Source organism: Camellia sinensis, chromosome 15 (assembly GCF_055761805.1).
Source record: "Camellia sinensis isolate YWXY chromosome 15, ASM5576180v1, whole genome shotgun sequence".
Taxonomy (NCBI): domain Eukaryota; kingdom Viridiplantae; phylum Streptophyta; class Magnoliopsida; order Ericales; family Theaceae; genus Camellia; species Camellia sinensis.
This window is the reverse complement of record NC_138975.1, coordinates 102,186,055-102,210,482: the sequence shown is the minus strand read 5'-3', so window position 1 is coordinate 102,210,482 and position 24,428 is coordinate 102,186,055. Positions and strand designations below refer to the sequence as shown.

Genomic DNA, 24,428 nt, shown 5'->3' with positions numbered 1-24,428 from the left:
GTGTTCAGCATTTTTTGTCATACCTTTGAGCTCACAAACTTGTTTAGGTTCAATGATCTCATGGAATATGTTGATGACTCCTTAAGGGGGAGCGTCTCCAAGTGGCAAGCCATTTGGTATATTCTGATTCTGAGGAGCCATTCTGACTCTTCCCTTAATGAAACGATCTAAGTGGCCAACCGCCACTAATTCTTCGAAGTGTTGCTTGAGTGGCACACAATCTTTAGGGCGGTGCCCTCTTTCATCATGATAGGTGCAACGGTACTTGTCATCATAACCCCTCTGCGCCTCACCTAACTTGGTCGGCATCAGACATAGGGCTCATCACAGATTTTGCTTAGGATTCAGTAGATGGGTTTCTTGAAGACTGTGATGATAGTCGCATGGGCATTCAATTTCCTCACTTTCTCCTCTTCATCATTCCAGGGTGGATTAGCCTGGTTATTATTACTGCGGTTTCTCATGTTACGATTGTTACTACGATTTCCTTATTTATTTCCATCCCTTCCAACAATGTTAACCTTGGTCGTAGCCTTTTTGTTTGCCACTACTGGGTTGGTCTTTACTTTTGCCCGGGCAACATTTTCTTTAACCCTTATGTGCTAGTTAAACCTTTCCATTAATGCTTCCATGGTCAAGGGTGGCATCATTGTTAGCAAGTCCTTTAGTCTATGCCCAATTGGCAAACTGCGCTTATACTGAGCAGTGACCAAGTTGGAAGGATACTCGTTAATTTCATTGATTGTCTCCTAGTATCTGTTGTTCTATGACTTCGACATCTCCCAGGCCCCATGTCAATCGCCAACAAGTTGTCTACCTCCTTGGGCATCTTGGTGTTTGTTTTGAATCGGGTTACAAACGCATCTGTCACTACTAAAAAAAAACACTTTTTGCGACCGCTATAAACTGTCGCAAATAATAAAAAACAGTCGCAAAAGACTTTTTACGACGGCCCATGGGGGTCGCGAATATGGGGGTGGCAAATACTTTTTGCGACGGCAAAGCAACGGTCGCAAATTATTTGCGACCACCTAAATTACTTATGGCGACCGCTATTTTGCCGTCGCAAAAAACAAAGAAAAACACTAATATGATCTTTGGCGACTATCTTGTTATCGTCACAAAAAATAAAAATAAAAATAAAAATAAAAATAAAAATAAAAATAAAAATAAAAATAAAACAAATAAATAAATAAATAAATAAAAGTGTAGCGTTAAGCACTCTAGGAATAACAATGACAAAAATTCAGACAGTATAGCATTATAGTTTGATTGAACATTCTATTTGAGTCTCAAAATTTGAGCCATATGTAAAAGTTATTACAACTAAAAACTTAGAAAAAGTTGTTTTATGAAAAAAAATACAATCCAGAACTGGCCAATCTTCTCATCAATTTTCTTGCTCGGGTGTTTCTCCACTCTATCAATGAACTGGCATAACAAGTTGTACTCCCTAGTGCAAGAAATGAAAGCAATATGACGAGGGGAAAAGCTCCTTCTCCATAATTGAAAAAGGTAAGCTTTTATACTGCATTGTCACATGATTCCCAACATAAAGAAATCTTTTAGGATGTGAGCTAAAAAATAGTGATAAACCCCCACAACTAGAGACCATTTGTCCAAAACAAGGTAACCAGAATTATATGGCATACCAAAATTAAGCTCAAGGTAATTTTGAAGTCTCCCTCATTAAGCTCAAGGTAACCAGAATTATATAGCATACCAAACTCTGGATATAATTTTTGACCAAGCCCTACACACATATCTCCCACAGTTATGCAGAAACTCTGCACGAAGGAAAATAAGAATCTGAAAAAAGATTTCCCGGGAAGAAATGGAATGTCATTCTTCAGTTTCTTCAGTTTTGTCATTTTAGAAGAAGCTATCCTACAAAAATGTAGAGAATACTGTAAAATTTTGAAAAATGATGAGCAAAAATAAGACCAACAACATTGTTCATGCATCTATGGAATAAAAAACTAGAAGTCTGGACAAGAAGATATCTTTGGCACAAAAATGAAATACAGAAGGGAAAGAAAAACATACAAATAAAAAAACTTAAACCAACTAACCAAACACAGTCCTTCACACAAATGCTATGAAAAGATTGAATCCGAGGACGGTTCTCTTCATCAATGGGAGAAGCACATAATTCAAACAATCAAGCTCATACACAACACATACTGACCTTTCCTTAATTTGTAACTATTCATAAAAGCAATCAACTTAACCTATTTTTTAGAAAGTAATAAATGGCTGGTTCAATCTACAGAAAAATGTTTCTGGTTTTCGCAACAGTTTAGGTATTCGATGAACAAGAGGCTCCTTCAAATCAAACCACAAAAGGAGAAATATTTCAGCCCATTGTCTATATTACTGCTTTAAACACACACCTAAGGCTAACTTAAAATATATAATGTAAGTATCCACCTGGAAGGATCTACCAAAATGCAGCCAAAAATATTAAACACATAATCACATAGGTATTGAGTCACCCCTGAATGGGAATGCTCCAAAAGCACCATGCATACCCTTTATGCATATGCATGTTACTCGCTTTCTAGGTAAATGATGAATATGATTTAAAAAAAGGGGAAATTCCCAATAAGTTACTTTTTCCATAAAAGTACTATTGAATCCTATTAACATATGATTCAACCCTATCAACACAGTGTTGTTAATATGAGTTAGTGGTTTACTTTTATGGGAAAAGTAGGACTTTTTTGACAGTTTCCATTAAAAAAAAATGGAAGATCCTTGTAGTATATATTGCAAAACAAGCAACAAAACCTCACTTTGCTGATTAACAATTATAAACATTTTTTTTTTGTGGGGTATAGAGAGGGCTCACATGAGATTGACCCATATCCCCATGTCCTGCTTTAGCAAGGAGTTAATGGTCTCCAGAAACATTACCGGAAAGAGTTCTAGTTAATCCCAAAACATGTAATAGAATCTCATCTTGTTGACTGACAAGTCAAAACTTTTGAAGGAAAAAAAGTTAACAGATACGCCATCTATATAGCAAATAAATTAGTTGAAGACTTAATGACCTAACACTAAGAGATTCCCAAGTGCGAAGCCAGTGCAATGTAATAGTTCAATGATTAAGTTATCGAGTCAAAAGGATTTACTAAAAAAGTATTGACCCCAAAGAAATTGCTAGATTAATACCCTAAATCAAATAAATAGCCAAACCCAACCCAACTAAGATTTGTGTACCAATCAAGTGGGATCAACTAACCCTCAATTAAATAAATAAATAAAAAGACAACATGCCAAATTGAAGTACCATCCTAATGTGAAAAAGTTCACCCTATCTTAGCGTGAGTGGCATATCCTATCACCTCCAAAGCAGTATGGACAGGGTTCAAGTTCCGATAGGACACATGTCTTACTCATTTACTAGATAAATCAGTATATAATCATGCATACCCTTTATACATATCACTTTGTTCAGATCTTGCCATATCTATTTCTATCCCAAGAAAAAGACCCATTCTCAAAACAGATACAAATTCACTGATACTTGAACAATATAAGGGATCCAGATTGAACAAACAGCACACACACATACATATAACAGAGAGAGAGAGAGAGAGAGAGAGAGAGAGAGATTACCTAGAGATTGGACCTGATAAGAGAGGAAAAGAATGGAATGTACAAGGACAAGGAGAAGAAGATGATGTCTCTGAAGAAAACCCATTTGCAATTGAATCAGATTACAGTCTAAAGAAATATAGTGATATCCTTCAAGAACTTCATACACAACAAATATTATAAATACATGCAGAAATATAGTAGAGTGGCATACCTATTCATTTTCTTTTGAAGCTTGTTGCCCACTAGATGCATCTGACACCTATAATATGTTAGTATAATGTGTTAATAATTTCCATATGTATATATACAAATTGATAAAACGTAAAATTCGTTAATTTGTAAGTATTGCACCTCTCTCAAGCTCATACTCCCAGCCACACCCTGTGACTCTAAGAACAAAACACGTGCCGTTAGGTTCTTGATCGTCGTAGTGAACCTAGACTCAACGTCTTGTGTCACACGCTGTGTGATCTTATCAATAAATGAAGGGGCTGCTAATGATTGGAAATTTATTTACACAAAAGACATTACATATATGTTTTTGGATAAGTAAGATGATGAAATTTGAAAGGATAAATAACAAGGAAGAACTAATTACATTATCTTGAAGCTTTAGACCAGCCTGCTTCTTAAGAACCTATAAATTAAGAAATGCAAGGATCAGTTAAAAATTGAAGAGTATTTGGACATTTTAGCACATTGCCAAAACAGAAGCAAGATATCACCTCGTCATAATACTGTATACTCCCTTAATTGGAAAAATTACAACAGTAAACAAGGTGGAAATACCATATGATATTTTTTTGGTAAACTTCACATATTATGCCATCGAAAACTCACGTCAAGCAAACCTAAGTGTATATCCAATTGAATGAATAATTTTGTCTTTTAAAATCATAAAAACAAAGTGCCACAAGGAATCTGATAACCACCGTATTTCCACCCATTTCTAATGTCCAAAAGGAGAAGCTACTCCATAAACATCCTATTGAACAACCCTAGACAAAGACATGCCCTACAATATGATTTGATTTTGTATTAATATATTTGTGATTGCAATTTAATTTACAAGAAAATGCATGGACAAGTTTCATCCACAACATTAGTGAGGTAAAAGTAACCTTTAATATCCATGGAACACGATCTTTCTTGTCAGTCAAATTGGACACTCGAACCACTTTACACATCAAATGTTAGTCAAACATATCTTTGATCTCAAACCAAAGTGATTCTACGGTCAAATCATGGCATGTGCCATTACAGGTTTGGTTTCTTGTGCCATATGCCATGATTTGTAATGTTGTATCCACAATCCCAACAAAGACTAACCGAGAATGTGTCAAATGTTAAATTGTTAATATAAACTTTGGAACTATTACTTAACTGAAATAATCATGTCTGCTCGGCTCGCTGGAACCCGGTTCACTTGCCTTAAAATCGATGAGCCAGGGATGCATAATGCCTACATGATAACTGCAAGTCATAAAAAATGAATAATGAAAATTGAATACTAGGATACTAACAGCCATCCACAGTGCGCAATTTGTTTGGCTTAAAAATACAGAAGTTTCTTGGTGCTGTCCTGAAATGATCTAAACACATGGCTACTAGCATTTGAAATTGACACACACTAAAAAGGTTGACCCAAAAAATTGGCTTGAAAAATTAATTCCCTGACAGTACTGTGAAAATATCGATCAACATAAAAGAAAAATTGATCACTTCATCAATTCAAATGGAAAAATCCTGCTTTGCCTGGACCAAGTACTACAAAAGATATCAACTACAACAAGCATATTACATTTATATTACAGTTTACATAACTGAATCAAGCTAAATCTCACTACAGTGATGCCATGCTCAACAGGAATTCCTAATTCAAAGCAGAGGCCTTCAGGTTAGCTGCCAGCCACAATAGATTTTTTGTATATACTTGTATATCAGTTGAATTTTTTTAAATATCAGTTGAATTTTTTTTAGTAAAAAAAAAAAAAAGCATAGATGGGGACGGATCTGACCTCTATAGATCACAAATTTTTCAACAACAAAAAACTACTGAACAATGTTGAGGCAATGATCTGATTCTGAATGTGAGAAAACCATAAATCCAAATTAGAATTCCAGAATTTGATCCACAAATAATGAATACAAGCAGACAATGAAATTCAAATCTAAGTTGCAACACTAGAGAAATCAATTCTAAATGTAGAAAAAAATCATTTCAAATTCAAACTCTTTAGATCATAATTCGGATTTGAAATTTATATATAGGTTGCTATGATCATTTGTAAATGAAAATCAAAAGCTGAACTGTACTAGTAGAAGCAGTCCTGCTCGGTTATCTCCAATTCCTTTACTTTCTGTACAACAACCTGATCGATCGAGAAGATTGCAGTGAGATTAGTGGATAAGCAACAAGTTAACGAAAAAGGCGTGAAGATGAACAAGAAATGAATGCTTCAAAGAGATTTCTTTGATCTCACAGAGAAACTGAGAGAAGAGAGAGAGAGAGAGCAATTCAGAGCACACTTGATTTCTCGGATCATTACAGAGAAAGTTGAATCGATGAAGATGTGTTTAGGCTTACCGATTATGAAATCTTCAACAGTTGTGGACTTGAGAAAGTTGAATCGATCGACATATTCGAGCGAGAGATTCGAGCGAGAGAGGCAGTGAGATTCGAGCGAGAGTTGAGCGAGAGACAGATTTTGAGAGGGAGAGAAAGAGAGAGCTCAGATTTGGGAAAAAAGGGGGCGGATTGAGAGAGAGAGAAAGAGAGTCAAGTTTTATAAGATTTTGATCGTAAAATAAGATTTTGATGTCCAAAAATAATTGGGTCAGGAAAATGAGATGGCAAATTAAGATTTTGATGTCAAAAATGATTTTTTGCGACCGTTAAATAATCAGTCGCAAAAAATTAGACGTAAAAAGTCATATTTCTAGTAGTGTGTAAGTTGCGTTGATGTGTTAATGCTACCTTTTGGCAACTTTTCAAACCAAGTCAAGCCTAAATCCCCTAGGCTTGAGGGAAACACGATGCACATTAAGGCATTGATCCTCCTATAAACAACCATAACTTCTTGAAAGTTGCTAAGGTGCATGTAGGGATCTGACTTTTCGTCGTAGATGGAAAACTTTGGTTGGTGGAAGCCTACTAGAAGAGGCACGTTCTCAATCTCTAGTGAGAACGGTGTGCATTGCAATCTGGCTAGCTCCTTATCAACTAGCATTGGAATTACATGACGAGGTTGGCGCATAGCTACCCACACTGCATGAGTCTTAAGGGCCAACCTGTGCAAAGTAGGTATCCTTTTAGCGTGTCTCAAGCGTGCCCTCTTATCTAATACTAATATGAAATCCTCTATCCTGGGCAACTCTAAGTAAAAAGAAGATGTCTGCTGAGTATGGAGGGGCAATAGCTGCTTCCTTGAGAATATGATCTCTTCGACCTTGTCCTCTCAAACCTTCTCAATTGTGATCTAGATCTACAAGATCTGGATTAAGAATCGCCTGTTATGTAGCTTCTTCTGCTATTAGAAAGTACAAGCGTGGCGTGCCTATTCTGGTCCCCAGAATGATGGGATTGGGTGCGCTTACTGTGAATTTTTACCCAAGCAACACCGTTTCCATCACCTAGCGCTTCAGTAACTCTATATCCGCCGCCATCCTTATTATTATTTCATTTTTCTCCCTAACTCTATTCTCCAAACCTTGGGCAACGGCTTTCTCCTCCACCTATGCCCATCTACGCTTGAGAAATGTTGACGGCTCCGAGGGCGCTTGTCTCATGCCTCTCTAGGGTCTTCGTCTGGGGGTGTTCAAATCTTCAATCGAAGGTGTAGGAGGCAAATCCTTGAGCCACCTGTTGCTAGCCTCTGGTGTCTATTGGTAATTGATGATGTCATGGGATTAAGGAATGCTCAACCCTTGAATTTGGGCATAGATTTTTTTGGCACTGTTGGGAATTGATGATGTCATGGCGTTAAGGTTTCGAAATTAATAATACATAGGGTAAAGGTTAGGATAATGTATATTGGTACTATGTTTCAACAAGTCATGGGTGTTCGGGGAGATATGGCCTTGCATTAAATTAATAAATCTAGTAAAATACATTTGGCTAGAGTTTGGATTAATAATCATCTACTTGGACATGGTATTTCTCTATGGAAAACTATATTGAATTCTAAAAAGGATGAGATACAAAATGAGAAATTAAGAGCAGGTTTAAACTAATTGTTTAAATTATAAAATTAATAAATTTTTGTCAATTTTTGCCCATAATCTTAAGTCAATCCAAGTATGGGATATGATAGAAGATTTGAAGGGATTGATGATCCAGGATTAATAGTCATACAAATGCTTATCACATCTAATGCAATCTCGTCAAGCAAACATTAAGATAAGAGAAAGAAACTTATTTTTGATTATTAGGAGTGATGTGGCTAATTCCATGATCATATGACTAACTTAAGCTCCCCAAAATTAACAATATTAAACTATCATACTCTATTTGGTTTAATGGAATGAGATGGGATGGTAATTCCTTAAGCTCCCTTGTGGAATGATCATTCTCTTATAATGGTATATGATGATTATATTTGTAATGTATTTATTATTATTATTATTATTATTATTATTATTTTGTCAACCAAACATGAGAATGAATATTTTGATGGAATGATCATTCCATTTCACTCCATCCAAGTGACCCAAACACTACCTTAAAGTTTTCCAAACTAAACTAAAGTCTTGTGTTTCTATCAAATGAGGTGGCTACATGAATCATTTTTCTTCATTCAGTTCAAATTCTATATGTTCAGTTAAATTTGTTGGACAATCTTCACTATATTTAAAATAATTAATTCTGTTGTGTACTAAACAACAATAAGAATATAAAGAAATAAAGAAAATGAGAGAATTTGTTTGATTACAAAAATCAAACTAGAAATAAATAAGTAAAAACAGATTTTATTTTGTTACAAAAACAAAATTAAAATCTGATTTAATAAACAAATAAAACAGAATAATAAATTAAACAACTTACTTGATTAATTTCTTCTAATAAATATCTGATCAAGTCCAGTGTTTGACATTGTGTCCTTAAGACAGATTCGTCCTCTCCACGGTGCTTTCAGAATGTGGACGTTTACCTCCCAAGATGAAATGATCAACTACAAACAATAGCAACACTACAAATTATTTACCTAACGAACATACTAAGTGTTTATACTCTTCCAACAAAAATTAAATGCAGCAAAATGAAGAATAAATTTGCAGATGTGAAGTACGAAATTTTTGAATGTGTAAAACATCAAATGAGGGCTGTCCTATTTATAGATGGAATGGTGGCTGCATGTTTTGAATTAAACAAGTGCAAACCTGTTTGAACAGGTATGAAACCTGTTTGGTTTTGAATCTGTTGGGTTCACAATTCAAACAGATAAAAACGGGAAGGGCCCTGTTTGGGTGTACAGTAAAATCGAACCAGTTTATTTCCGGAATTAATTTGAATTCTGGATTTTAAATGTTTTTGACCCAAAAAGATAGGTATTGGGCCGGACAAGCCTAACCCAACCTCACACCACGCACACACGTCGAAGCCCAGCTAACCCGATCAGACAGACAACGGTACGCGTGTGGTGATTTTTGGATCCAATGGATCTAGCCCATTTTGCCCATAACCTCCTTCTCTAAAACACTTGGGTACCCCTTGGGGTACACCCCAAGTTCTAATCCCATGCCTTATAAACTCATTCAAAACTTCCTATCAAATCAATGTAGGACAAGCCTTATTCAAACCTTTAAGGATTTTCCACCAAAACTCCATTTCCATACTTTAGCTTCAATTTCCCATTCACTCGGCAATGGTTCTGAGTAACCAAATATACCGCGTGAATCACAACGCGGCGTAAAACGCGTTACCACTTTGACCCGCGAAAAACGACGCTCGGGTCCCACCTAAATAATAGACCAAACTTAGGAAAAAATTCTGGTTTTATCCAGAATTTTATAACCATTTCCAACAAAATTCAATAAAATTATACTATATTTTTTCAGCCTTGCATCTTAAGTCAATTTAAGTTTTCTCCCTCCTCTAATATCTTCACTTAAAATGATTCTACACTCTTCCTTATCATTTGATTTAGAGCTCGATAATGTACTGACAACTATCAAACAAGTAATCCCCATCTAATATTAAAACAAATATGATATTAAAAAAAAAAAACGTGTGGACCCATGGGAGCCTAAGGATATTGTCAATCACACTCTAACACGATTATCATATAGGGACTAATATCTCTTTTTTGTGTGTGTATATATGTGTCTTTGTGTGTGTGAAATAGAAAGAAAATGAGGAAAATTTAGATGGGTGGGTGGGGGACCTGAGAAAGATCATCATTTAATAAAATGGGGGTTCATTTTATGGGATTGGACTCCAAATTTAATAGATTTATTAATTCATTGTCTGATTTAAAAATTAAAAGTCAAACTAATAGTCAAATATATATTATTTTTGGCTAAATAATTAAAGAAATATTAATTTCAAGACTAACAGTTTATTACATTATAATTTTTCTTATATACTCCGTCCAAACAAATGAATAAACGAGTAATCTTGTTAAATAACAGGAGCAGATTTTATTGTCGAAAGCATTTCAATAGTCAAGTTTTCTATATCTAATCTAATTATTAATCCTATGTAAAGAAAAATAAAGATGACAATGATAGACAGGTTGTGGCTGTAGGGTCAGAGTTTTTGTTTTTTTTTTTTGTTTTTTCAATTGGAAAGAAAATTCTCATTGTAAAACCGATAAAAGATTAAATCAATTTGGTATAGCGGTATCACAAAATCTCAAAAATAGATAAAATCCTTAGAAGGAAGGATCCAAGCCCTTGTAAGGGAAGAGAAAAGGCTCTCATAAGGGAGATACACAAACCTACACATGAAGAATTATTACATCTACAAACAAAAAATTAAAAAAAAAAATCAAATAAAAAAATTCAAATCAAAGTTGTCACCAAACTCATTGAAAACTCCACTCAAGTTAAAAAGTTGGTGAGAAACCAATTGAAAACAACTGGAAAAACAGCCACCAAGAGAGCTACAACCAACCACCTAACACCCACTGCCAAACCTATCAGGTAAAATACATCAGCCCTCGAAGGACCATACTCAAAATCCTTAATTGTCCCAGCCCTCTGATCCTCCTCTGCTGCCTTGAGCAAGATCTTACCTGATATAAAATATACACCACATCATTGACAGAATAATGCACCCCTATTGAATTATATTTCAACCATAGAGCAATTCTAATTTTCACCAACTCACTAATGCTGTGTTTGGTTGGGGGATTTGGAAAGGGAAAGGGAAAAGGTGTGTGAAACCAGGTGAAATATAAACATATTTTATTCACATTTCACCTACCTTTTCCATTTCTTTTTCCAAATCTCTCACCAAATCCCCCAACCAAACACAGCATAAGTGTCTTGAAATCTGGTTGAATTCCCTGAAACAGACATTAATTTCTGAGCTTCCAAACAAGCCACATGAGAGCAAAGGGAATGGACTGCCATATCCTCCTTTCAAATCTGTTCAATTTTATGCCAGACCAACGTCCAATAGAACCATGTATGACCCAAAATCAGACCACACAAAGAATGTGATTGACAGATTCCACATCCTCCCTGCAAAACAGACAGACAATACTTACATTGGAGTCCAGCACTCCTAATCTTTGAAGGTAAGCTGCAGTTTTCACTCTTCCTCTCCAAGCTAGCCAACCAAAGAATTTTACTTTTTTGGTGGTGCACCATTACCCCAAAGCAATTTAGTAATGCTGATAGATGGGCCATGAGCCAACTCACACCTCCTAACAGAGGCAACCGAAAAAGATCCAGAGATGGGTCTGCAATCCACCTATCCTGATCCTCCATACTGACCCTACGATTAGGAACACCTTCCAACACCATAGTCAGTTTTCTGACCTCCTCCTCTTCCCAAGCTCTTAAAGGTCACCTGAATCAGAAATTCCACTCCCCTGATGCTTCTCTGTTTTGAATTGAAAGCTTCAGAGATCCCTCTTTATTCTCAGATAAACTTAAAAGCCTAGGGAAGGCAACCTTCAAATTTCCATTCATCAACAATCCATGCCACCAAAAATGGATCCTTTCTCCATTACCAATCACTATCTTAGTATTATTAACAAAGAATGAGTGAAGATTAGAATTTTCCAAAACAGATGATAATATGTCTTTCCAAACTATGGACATAGACCTATTAATCTCCACTCCTGGGCTCCACCCACCACCTTCATGACCATACTTACAACACACCACCTCCTTCCATAACGAGCCATTTTCAGATCCATATCTCTACCACCATTTTAATAACAAACTCTCATTTAGCTCCTTCATGTTATTCTCCCATCCCCAACATTAATTTTGGGTCCCTACCCCTCTCTACCAATCAAAACCTTATGGAACATTAGGTGTCCGTACTCCGGGAATACTGAATAATCATTCATCAAACACTCTGTTAGGATTTGAATTTTCCAAAAGAGTTTATGAGTTTTCAATTCGTATTTTTTTTATTCTTTAGTTAATTTTTAATTTTTTAAATGCATTTAATCTAAATGTACTTAAAAAGTACAATATTATGAAGAAAAATCTTTAAAAAGTTGAATAAATACAAATAGAAAAATAAAAAAAAATGTATTGAATTTTTTTATTTTTTATTTTTTAAGTTTATTTAGAATAGGTAGGACTAAAAAATAAAAAACAAAATTGATTAAAATATTTAAAAATTCAATAAAAATAAAAATGTATATTTTAAAATCTAAAAAATTATTTTTAAAAATTTCAAATCAAACATATTGACAGATACAAATGGAATATACCTTATACAAAAAAAATAATTTCTACTACAAAATATATAATTTTTTGTCCTCACAAAAAATATAACTTTTTACTCTTGCAAAAAGTATAACTTTTATCACAAAAAGTGTAATTTTAGTTATTCAAACTTTAACAGGGCACACTATAACATTACCATTCATAACTTTCACCATAAAAATTGTAATATGCAAATACCTATTGTAGCATCATGTCTGTGCTCAAGGTTGATTTATGGCAACAATAAAACAAATTTGTAAGTTAAGCTCCGTTTGTTTCGCAATAAAATATTTTCTACTCAAAATAATTTTTATATAAATTAATTTTGCAAAAACAAATTTTTTTTTCCATTTTCCAGTGTTTAATGTGGTAAAAGGGTCAATTCTTAAAAATCTACTTACACAATTATTAATGGTAAATCATTTTGGAGACTCTGACCGAAAAAAAAAAAAAAAAAAATCCTCAATTTTTTTATTTATTTATTTACATTTTATTTAGCCAAATAATGAAAATATATGAAAAGTATTCTTGAAAAGGAGTCGGCTTCTGAACTATCTTGGCCCGTTGGGCTCACTATCAATCCTATTATTTTGATGATACAAACCAAAATCAATAAGACGACTTGGTCGGTTATTCGGGAGAAATCAATAAGATGAAAGGGGCAACTCTAACTGTGCTATTGCTAAACAGTAACTTAATTCATTTTGGGGAAAGTCTGGAAATCAGACATATCCACCTAGAATTTTATGGGTGGATGGCTGTGTGGTAGAGATTAAATTTATGTAGTTTGAGGTTTATGTGTAAAATAAATTTAAATCATAAAATGATAATTCTAAATAATTTTTAAGTAATTAAGTTTAGGTTTGTAGAAAAAATAAACTGTGCATGAAAAATAGTCAGATTAAATAAAGAAGAAGAATAGAACAAAGGCAAAGCACATCCAGAATACTTTCTTTAAGATAGTAATTTTCTCTCTATTATATAAAAAGGTCTCTTGGAAATTATATCTCTAGGATACAATGCCTTATTTAAGAAAATAATACTAAAGTTGTATTCCTTAGATGTTTTCTAAACCAGAACCTTAACCCAAAATTAGAAGTCGAAACAGAGAAGGAAAAACCTGTATCTATCGGCTATTGAGGAGAGTTCCTTTTACGGAACTCGAACAAATACCAATCAAAGAAAGAATGTATCCTTTCTTATAGACACTATCTAAAATTCAAATGTTTGAACTTGTTCAACGTCCGTAAACCAAATTTTGGTTAGGAGTCCAATTTGAAATCTTTAAGTGTGTATTTGGTAACGTTTACGTTTTCAGTATATATTTACAAAAATTTTATAAACTGGTTTTTATTTATTTTTTGTTTATTTTTAGAAAAACATAAACTAAAAAGGCGTTTGGTAATTGACAAAATGTTTTAAAAAATTTTTAAATATAAAAAAGAGTGAGAAATGGCAAGTGGTGGCAAGTGGAAGACGGTGGTGGAAAGTGGTGACGGTGGGTGATGGATAGCTGGTAGTGGTGGGTGGTGGCAGGTGGGTGGTGGTGGTGGTAGTAGGTGGGTGGGTGGGGGACGGTGGCGGGTGGTAGCGAGTGGGTGGTGGTGGTGGTGGTGGTGGTGGTGGTGGTGGCGGGTTGTAGGTGGTAGTGGCAGGTGGGTGGCAGATGGCGAGTGGTGGTGGTGGGTGGGTAGGTGGGTAACGATGGCGGGTGATGGGTGGGTGGGTAATAGTGACAAGTGGTGGGTGGTGGTGGTGGTGGCGGCGGGTGGTGGGTGGTGGTGGCAGGTGGTGGGTGGTGGTGGTGGTGGTGGTGGTGGTGGGTGGGTGGGTGACGGTGGTGGGTGGTAGCGAGTGGGTGGTGGTGGGTGGCGGCAGGTGGCGGGTGGTGGTGGTGGTGGTGGTGGGTGGGTGGGTGACGGTGGTGGGTGGTAGCGAGTGGGTGGTGGTGGGTGGCGGCAGGTGGCGGGTGGTGGTGGTGGTGGTGGTGGTGGTGGGTGGGTGGGTGACGGTGGTGGGTGGTAGGTGGTAGCGAGTGGGTGGTGGTGGTAGTGGTGGTGGGTGGTGGCAGGTGGGTGGCGGGTGGGTGCTAGTGGCGGGTGAGTGGCAGGTGGCTGGTGGTGGTAGGTGGGTGGTGGTGGCAAGTAGGTGGCGGATGGTGGTGGTGGCGGGCGGTGGATGGTAGTGGCGGGTGGTGGGTGGTGGCGGGTGGATGGCAGATAGGTGGTGGGTGGTGGTGGTAGTGGTGGTGGCGAGGGGTGGATGGTGGTGGCGAGTGGGTGGTGGCGGGTGGGTGGTGAGTGGTGGTGGCAGGTAGTGGTGGGGAGTGGGTGGTGGTGGCGGAAGACGGTGGTGGAAAATAGTGGCGGGTGGTGGCTAGTGTTGGGTGGTAAAAAAAAAAAAAACTGAAAACTCAAAATGGAAACACATTTTTTGTGTTTTTATTTTTTGGCTAAATTTATAAACTGAGACCACTGATTTATAAATCAAAAATTTTACCAAACAAGTTTTTATTTGAGTTTTTTAAATTTTTGTAAATATAAAAAAAAACAGAAAACGTAAGTGTTACCAAACGCCACCTAACTGTTTTTATTCAAATGGTATGAAATTGTTTGTTTGAATATGTTATTTTATTTATTTATTTATTTCCATATATATATCAAAAAAACTAAAAGTTCTATCTCATGGTCATCTTTGAAACAAGACCTCGAATGAAACTTGAAGGAATATGGAAAGTTATTCATCTATTTATAGTAGATGAGAGGACACTAATATTTGCTCAAGATTTCAACGTAGGAATCAAGTTAAAAATTTGAATTCTAAATGCATGGATGAAAAACAAAATATTGAATTCCTACTAAGTAAAAGCGTAGAGGTTCTCTTAGGCCTAGTTTGGGAAGACTAAATAAGTGCACTTTTTGACTTTTTATGAAATATGGGTTGGGTTTGGGTTGGATTTGAAGTGATGTATTAGAGAGGTGATGTGACTTAAATAAGATGATGTGACTTAAATAGGATAGTAACTTTTTGACTTTTCATCTTTTTTATCTTATGCCAAACTTGACCTTAGATTTCAATGTGGGATCCGAAAAAGAACGTGAAAAAACATGAAGATTATTATTGTTATTAGTAAATAACATATAATAATAACTACATTTATTTGTTCCTTTTATGGCAGCTGGAACATATGTTACTTCACAGCTCATCTACAGTACTTATTAAGTAAAAAGGGGTTTTTAACCTCCAAGATCTGGGGAGTTTTAATATGTCAATCCTAATTTTTTAATTTTTTGTTTTTTTAAAAAAAAATTAACCTCAGCATTTATTAACTCTTCTCAACCTATAAGATTTTTTTTACTTCTCTTATAATTACTGTAGTACCTTTTCCAAAATAAATAATTTGTATATTAAAAAAAATTTAAAACAAATATAAATATCTATATCTATATCTATCTATTTATTTATATATATCTCTAACCCACAAGTTTTGTGGGAGTTCCAATATCTGAACCTTCATTTCTTAATTTTTTTGATTTTTTTTGAAAAAAAAAACTTAGCACTTAAATTCTTCAAAGTTTTTTAACTTCTCCAATACACACACTTTTTTTAACTTTTCACATACCTATTGCAAATAGTGAGTCTCCTTTTTGTTTTCTCCTTCTTAACTTCTCACTTCTATACTTTCAACTTCAGTGACCACGTACGCAAACAATAAGTCTTCTTTTTGTTTTCTCCTTCTTTACTTTTCCTTTTGTTTACTGTTTTAATATTGTAGTTAGATAGCGCATAAAAATATTTGTGATTTGTGTAGCGAATAAAAAATTATAATTTGATTTTTTAATATGATTGAAGTTAGATAAATATAAACCGTCATAAAGAGAAAAATGTGATTATAATTAGTTAAATGATTCTTTTTTTTTTTTAATGTGATTGTAGTTAATTTAATAGTTCTTTTTTTCATTTATTTATTTTTTTATGTGAAAAATGTGATGTGATTATAGTTTGTTCAATGACTCTTTTTTTTAATATGATTGTTGTAGTCAGTTCAATGGTTTTTTTTTTAATGTTATTTAATCTTTTTATTTACTATTTTAATTTTATTTTTAATTTTTTAATATGATTGAAGTTAGATATTTATAAACCCTCACAAAGAGAAAAATGTGATTATAATTAGTTGAATGATTCTTTTTTTTTTTTAATGTGATTGTAGCTAGTTTAATAGTTTTTTTTTTTCATTTATTTATTTCATTATGGGAGAAATGTGATGTGATTGTAGTTTGTTCAATGGCTCTTTTTTTTAAAATGATTGTTGTAGTTAACTCAATGGTTTTTTTTAATGTTATTTAATCTTTTTATTTACTATTTTAATTTTATTTTTAATATGATTGAAGTTAGATAAACATAAACACTCACAAAGAAAAAAATGTGATTGTAGTTAGTTCAATGGTTCTTTTTTTTTTTTTTTTTTAATGATAATTGTAGTTAGTTAATAGTTCCTTTTTTCATTTATTTATTTTTTTTATTATGAAAAAAATGTGATGTGATTGTAATTTGTTCAATGGTTCTTTTTTTTAATGTGATTTAATCTTTTATTTACTGTTTTAATGGTTTTTCTTTACAATTACTTATGAAAAAAATATGATTGTAATTAGATAGCATAAAAATATTTGTGATTTGATTTGATTTTTTTTCTGATTTGATTTTTAAAGTACCAATTATTGATAATTATTAGATTGTATTTTGAAAAAAAAATGCAATTGATTTTTTTAACTCACTGTGTTTTTTGAAAAGAAATTATTGTGTTTTTTTAACTATCAATTCACTTAATCTGTGATTTGATTTTTAACTCACTGTGCTTTTTGAAAAACAAAATGGATTGCACTCATTAGGGTCACATAATGTGCCAATTATTGATGATGATTAGATTGTATTTTGACCAAAAAAAAAATTATAATTGATCTTTTTAACTCACTATGTTTTTTGAAAAATAAATTATTGTGTTTTTTAATTATCAATTGACTTAATTTGTGAGTGATTTTTTTAAATTATTAATGATGATTAGATAGCATTAAAAAAATTATGATTTGTATGATTGAAGTTATCTCCATTTGTTTATAATTTTATTTTTTAATATGATTGAAGTTAGATAACATAAACACTTACAAAAAGAAAAATGTGATTGTAGTTTGTTCAATGGTTCTAAATAATCTTTTTTATTTACTATTTTAATGGTTATTTTTTTCAATTATTTTTTTATTATGAGAAAAATGTCATTGTAGTTAGATAGTATTAAAAAATTGTGATTTGTATGATTGCAGTTATCTCCTTTTGTTTATAATTTGATTTTTTAATATGATTGAAGTTAACTCACAAAAAGAAAAATGTGATTGTAGTTTGTTCAACGGCTCTAAATAATATTTTTATTTACTATTTTAATGGTTCTTTTTTTCAATTTTTTTTTATTATGAGAAAAATATGATTGCAGTTAGATAGCATTAAAAAAATTGTGATTTGTATGATTGAAGTTATCTCCTTTTATTGATTTGGTCAAATTCCCTGATCAGCATTTATTAACTTTTTTTAATCCACATATCTTTTCACATGCCTGCATTTATTGATTTGGTCAAAATCCCCTGATCAGCATTTAAAATCCCCTCATATAAATAATTATAGATACAATCCGTGTATAGTTACTGCAATACCCTTTTCAACTTCTCTCATACACTATGGTTAGTGATAAGATTGTTAAATTATTTTTATAAAAAATCTTAAAAAACATAATTTATATATTTAAAAAAATCTAAAACAAATATAAATATTTATAATTATCCCGTGCATAGCACGCGTGATATGTATCTATATCTATATCTATATCTAGGAAAATGAGGTTTCTAATCCCGAAACCTTATGGGAGTTTCAATATCTCAATCTTAATTTTCTAAATTTGTGATTTCAAAAAAAAAAATCTCAGTATTTATTAATTTGTTCAAAATCCCTTGATCAGCATTTATTAACTTTTTTCAATCCACATACCTTTTCACAAGCCTGCATTTATTGATTTGATCAAAATCCCTTGATCAGCATTTACTAACTTTTTCCAATCCACATGCCTTTTGAGAGCTTTGGTCAAAATCCACTCATACAAATAATTATAGTTACAACTCGTGCATAGTTATTGCAGCACCCTTTTAAACTTCTCCCATACACTATGGTTAGTGATAAGAATGTTAAATTATTTTTATAAAAAATCTAAAAAAAATAATTTATATATTAAAAAAAATTTAAAACAAATATAAATATCTATAATTATCTCGTGCATAGCACGGGTGATAGACTAGTAGATAACTAAAAGCAAAAATACCCCTTCTTTAGTCGAAGGATAATGAAATCCTTGTTTCCTCACCTTTAGTCACTTGTGATTATTAACACTTGTTTGTTTACTGTAGTTTCTTACATTGTGTTTAGATAGAGATTTCGAGACGGATTTAGAAAAAGAAAGGGAAAAAATGTGTGAAACTAAGTAAAATATAAATATATTTTATTCACATTTCACCTATATTTTTTCTTTTTATTTTTTAATCGTTTTTTAAATCTCCCTACCACACATAACGTTAGTGTATCTTTATAATCCAGCAATATCATTGGGCTTTCTGCCCTCTTCTAAGCCCCCTCTTTGCTTAAGAGAAGAAAAAGCAGTTGAAAAGGAAAAATGACGTTAGTGTTTGCTTCTTAAATGGCCATAGTATAATAACCAAAAATAAATAAATATATGGAGCCAATAATAAATATGGGTAAGAATTATCACCCTTAGAAGACATTATTAGGAATTCATCTGTTCCTAAGTGAGATATAAAATAACAAACAAGCAAGATAAATGAATCAAAGAAATTACACACACACAATAATACAAAGATTTATGTAATTTATCTCAGAACAGAGTTATGTCCATGGTTACTGCAGTTTTCACTATGATCAGAAAATAATACAACTCTTTTCACTACAACAAAATTAACTATTTACTATTTTACATTTACAACATGCATCAAATACATGTTGTAGTTAGTCTATTCTATGACATTTTTTTTTTTGTAAGTTGTTGATTTATATATTTATGACAAACAAAAATATACTGGAAATATACTTTTATGACTTGCAAAAGTTTGACATGGAATATTTGTACTTAAGACAATATACATTTCATATTATAATAGATCATAACTTTATACGGCATGCATTTACATGTCATGAAAAATTCTACTAAAAAAAATAAAATATACCACCAAATAAAATTAAGTGTGAAATCAAATAACATTTAGCTTCAAATAATAAAAGAGCTCAAATCCAATAAAATAAAAAATAAAATAAAAAGTGCTATTGTATTGAAGCTAAAATTGCTTTCTCTCTCTCATTGTTCTAAACAATTTGTTTAAACTATTTTTTTTTTTTTAATAATCTGTATCTAATTTTTTTCATTTTATGTCTATTCAGTTTAGAGAATTTAAAAGCAAAAAAGAAAAAAAAAATTGAGAAAATTTGAAAATAAAATTCACTAAACATAAATGGTGGTGCTACATGCACCAATTAATGTACATACTATTATACCAACTAGTGTTATGCCATTATTACTGACCCCACCTATTAGACAAATTTCAAATACCCAAAACCTCTAAAATTATGTCACATCATCTATTAGTATACTAGTTAATACATTAATTGATACATATAGTATTATTCTACTATAAATCAAATTATTAAATTTTTTTAATAAAAAAATACAACAGGTTTGTTTTTGAAACGCAAAAAATAAATGAATATATAGAAAAAAAAAAGTCATAAACATTATATTTTTTTAAGTGTATTAGAATTAGATGTATTTAAAAAAAAAAAAAAAAAAAAAATTAACGTAAAATATTAAAACTTTATTGAAGCAAAAAATAAAAAAAAAAAATAAATAAAATAAAATTTATGGCCCTATTTGGGACCTTGGGTTTTGACTAAAATAGTCAATAAAAATAAAATAAGCTTAAATAGTTAATAAGATAAAATGTTACATCTAAACCATAATCATTTTATTTTTTCTCTCATAACCATCAAATCAACTAAAAAAGAGTGCTGCTAAGATTTTAACGAGTTTGAGTTCGAGTTCGAGCTCAATAACAATTTAACGAACCAAGTTCGAGCCAAGTTGGTTTAAGTTTGACTCGAGATTGAGCCTGTTCACGAGCTTTAATGAACTAACAAATTTATAAATTCATACTTGCGTATGAGACTAAAGTGACAACTGAAACTTTGATTATATAATTATATATACAATATATACAAACATATTAAAAAAAATCAATATTTTACCAAAATAATAATATTTACCACCATTATTATATAAATGCACTATCTATACTTAACTATTATTTACATTTATATTTAAATGCATAAATAACATATTTATCTTATTTTTATACATATTTTTACATTATTTAATATATAAATAATAAATTTTAAATGAGCTATCTAGTGAATCGAGTTTACGAGCCGAGCTTTAGTATATTTGGACTTGTTTATTAAAAATTTAACAAACTCGAACTCGAACGGAAAAAAAAAAAAAAATTTAATGAAACGAATTCGAGCGAGCTTTTACCGAGCCAAACTCGAGTCTATTCATGAACGACTCTGTTAAATTTTTAGCCTTAGCTGCTATTAGCACCCATCAATTATTTTGGACTCCCTATTTTTTAGCTTATTTATTTATTTATTTATTATTACAATAATAACCTTAAATGAAATTAATAAAAAGGACGTTAATAATTTTAGGATACCCCATCTCACAATTAAGCCCACACATCTACTACATTATGACTTAAGATTTATGAGCGCACCCACCTCCATCACCACCTATCTATCCTCCCCAAATCCCAAACCATTTGATTAAATATACTTTTCCGGCGATGACAATGAGTGAAAGTTTTTTCTAGTAACCACAACTTCACGAGATGAGAAGAGTACAACAATAAAAGCTCATAGAAGATTCATAACTTTGATGGTGTTTTTAGTTCAGAGAAAATTAGCTTTATAAGGGTAAGTTTCTTGAAAAAAATGTCAAAAATAATAACAACTGTTCGTTATTTTTTTCGAAACTAAACTCCCGAACATATGACCAAAATTCAGGATCACAGGCCCAAACATTGTTTATATGTTTGAGAATATGTAACTGAACATTTCTAATAGAAGTATATAACTTTAAATTGAGAATGTTAGAGAAGACCCCAAGGAGAATAACAGTACTTACATGTACAGTGAGGTTACGGATGAATGATAGAAAATCAATTAGAGAAGTATGAAAATGGATTGTGTTGTGTTGATGAAAAGAGGTAATAGGGGGAAAAAAATCAATCAGATTCACAAACTTCGTAATGAAGCAAAAAAAAATAAAATAAAAATTCTTAATCACCACAAATTTTTTCAACTAGTTTTGGGAGATCCACCGTCGTGGGTTTTGTAAGGGTTTTGGGAGGGAGGTTTTTTGGGATGTGTGGGTGTGCATTTGAATGGATGATATGTTTTTACAAGGATAATTATGGTATTATTAGGGGGGAGAAAAGAAATTTTAAGGGTTTTAGAATTTATAAGTGGGAATTCAAAGAAATGTGGGGTCCAAAATAATTGATGGGATGCTAATAATAACACTTTTAAAAAAAATCGACTAAAATAGTCAAGTTTCCAAATCAGCCCATGGAAAACAAGCCTTGTTTGGTTTGTCTATTGAGAGTCAATTTTTGAGAAAATTTTTTAAAAATTTGTTTGGTTGAAAATTTTTGGAAAAGAAAAAAAAAATTCAAAATCACTTCTCTCTACTTCATATCAATTAATCACTTTTTCTCTCTCATTTCTCTTTCTCTCACATCCTACACATCAATCAATCACTTTTTCTCTTATACCCATCTACTCAACTAAAAAAAAAAAAACTAAATTATCCCAAACTCAAAAACACCAAAACTATTTTTAAAACATTTAACCAAACAAATTTTTAAATGTTGTAAACCCTTTCAAGAAAATTATTTCACAAACACAAATCAAACATCGCAACAAATTTCAATTGTCAAAACTAGAGAAAATTAGTGCACAAAATCTGTCCTAAATAAACTTTAAAACGTCTGGTGCTCTCTACTTTGTTTCTGATTCACTCAATTCAATTGCTCAAAACAGCTCTCACTCTCTTCGTCTCTATACGTATATATTTTGTATATGTCTGTAACTGTTTTATAAAACACAAATCATAAGGTTTTGCTCTATCATTACCTTGATTTGTTGATGCATCCCAAATTGAAAACAAAAGACTCTTCTTTTCGATTTTTTTAATAATAATGAAATTTTGTTTTAAGTAATTCTATTATGCTGTGTTTGGTTGGGGTTTTTGGGGTGGGATTTAGAAAAGGAATGAGAAATGTAATCCTATTTATGTTTGGTTATAATAAAAAATATATAGGAAAAGAAAGGGGGTGAGAAATAAATAAAGAAATAGGAGATCTTTTAGGACATCAATTTTATTTTATAACCAACACAACCAAACATAGTTGGGATTTGAAATTCTATTAATTCTTTCTCCTTTTCCTTTCATTTCCATTTCCCTTTCCATTTCCCTTCCCAAATCCCCCAACCAAACACAGCGTTAGTGTTGAGATTGATTCATTCTCTATGCTTGGAAAAGTGAAATAATGAATTCTATGAGTTGGAGAAATTAAATGTGTTGTAAATTGCTCTGCTTCAGGTGTTCCTACTACATATTTTGAGTGTTCCAAATTTTGGGGCTACATATTTAGGTTGTTCTGATTTAACTTGGCCCAATGGAATAGGATGACAATCCTTTATGGTGAATGATAATTTCAGCAAGTGATCATTCAAACCGATGCGGAGCAAGTAGTACAACACCTAATTGAAGAACCTAGAGAGAAATGTGTTGTACAAATTGTATATTTAAATAAAATTAAATAGATTCATATTTAATAATTTAAATTATAGAATAAGAAATCATGAAACTAAATGATACTAGAGATTACAATATGATTAACAGAAATATATATCAAACTAAAATATTGAAATAAAATAAGGAAGCAAATCGAAACATGTGTGATACCACAGTTTCCTTAAAACAGATTCGCCGCCTTATCGTGGGTGCTAGAGGTATGTCGGCGTCTGTCTCCTAAAATACGACCCTTTAGAACCTGCTAATGCAGAAGCACCTTTTCTTTAGCTCTGGCAAACTAACAATGGTAGTACTCTCTCACACTTAAAGAATTTGTTATGGCAGACTGACTATCACTTGAGAGCAAAGAATTTTTGTACCTAAAACCAAAGAGGAAGGCCTCCTGTTATACACAATATCAGAGAGAGGAGGAGCCTCTCAGCCATGAAGGCTGACAACAAATGCAGCCAAAACTGCCAAATTACTTTTGCAAAACTGATGGGACAAAAATGTGTAAGTTACACTCTTTATATACACGTGTGTATATCTGCAACCACCAAACATGCCTAATCCAAAAAAGATTAAGTTGATGAGCCACCAATTTGGCCAAACCCAAACCTAACCCATTCTAGCAAGTCCCAACATCCACGACCCACGGATCACAGACCATGGGCATAACCAACTTGTACCATAGTTTTGGCCCAAGCACATTCTTGAAGCATCCATAAATCTATTCCTTCGGAAAATTAGGGTGTCCCAAATGGCTTATACCATCATCAAAAACTTGAGATTTAAATACCCATCAATACTTTCCTCTACAATCAATGCAAAGCCCTTGAAATATGTATTTATTTTTAAGACCCTAATGATGAATTATTTTCTTAAAGCCCTCGTTTACTTGAATTAATTCGAATCTTGTTGATTAGCAATTACTATTTTTTATTTTATTTTATCAAAACAGAAATTCCCTAACCTA

General features: G+C 32.6%; 1 long non-coding RNA gene across 1 annotated transcript; it reads right to left on the bottom strand.

Moving 5' to 3' along the window:
- Positions 1 to 1,531: 1,531 nt before the first annotated feature.
- Positions 1,532 to 4,099, bottom strand: LOC114289005 (uncharacterized). Its single transcript, XR_014356589.1, has 4 exons — positions 3,955 to 4,099; positions 3,815 to 3,862; positions 3,622 to 3,691; positions 1,532 to 1,887 (listed from the first exon to the last, which is right to left on the bottom strand). It is a non-coding gene; the product is annotated as an uncharacterized LOC114289005 (long non-coding RNA).
- Between the last annotated feature and the right edge of the window lie 20,329 nt (positions 4,100 to 24,428).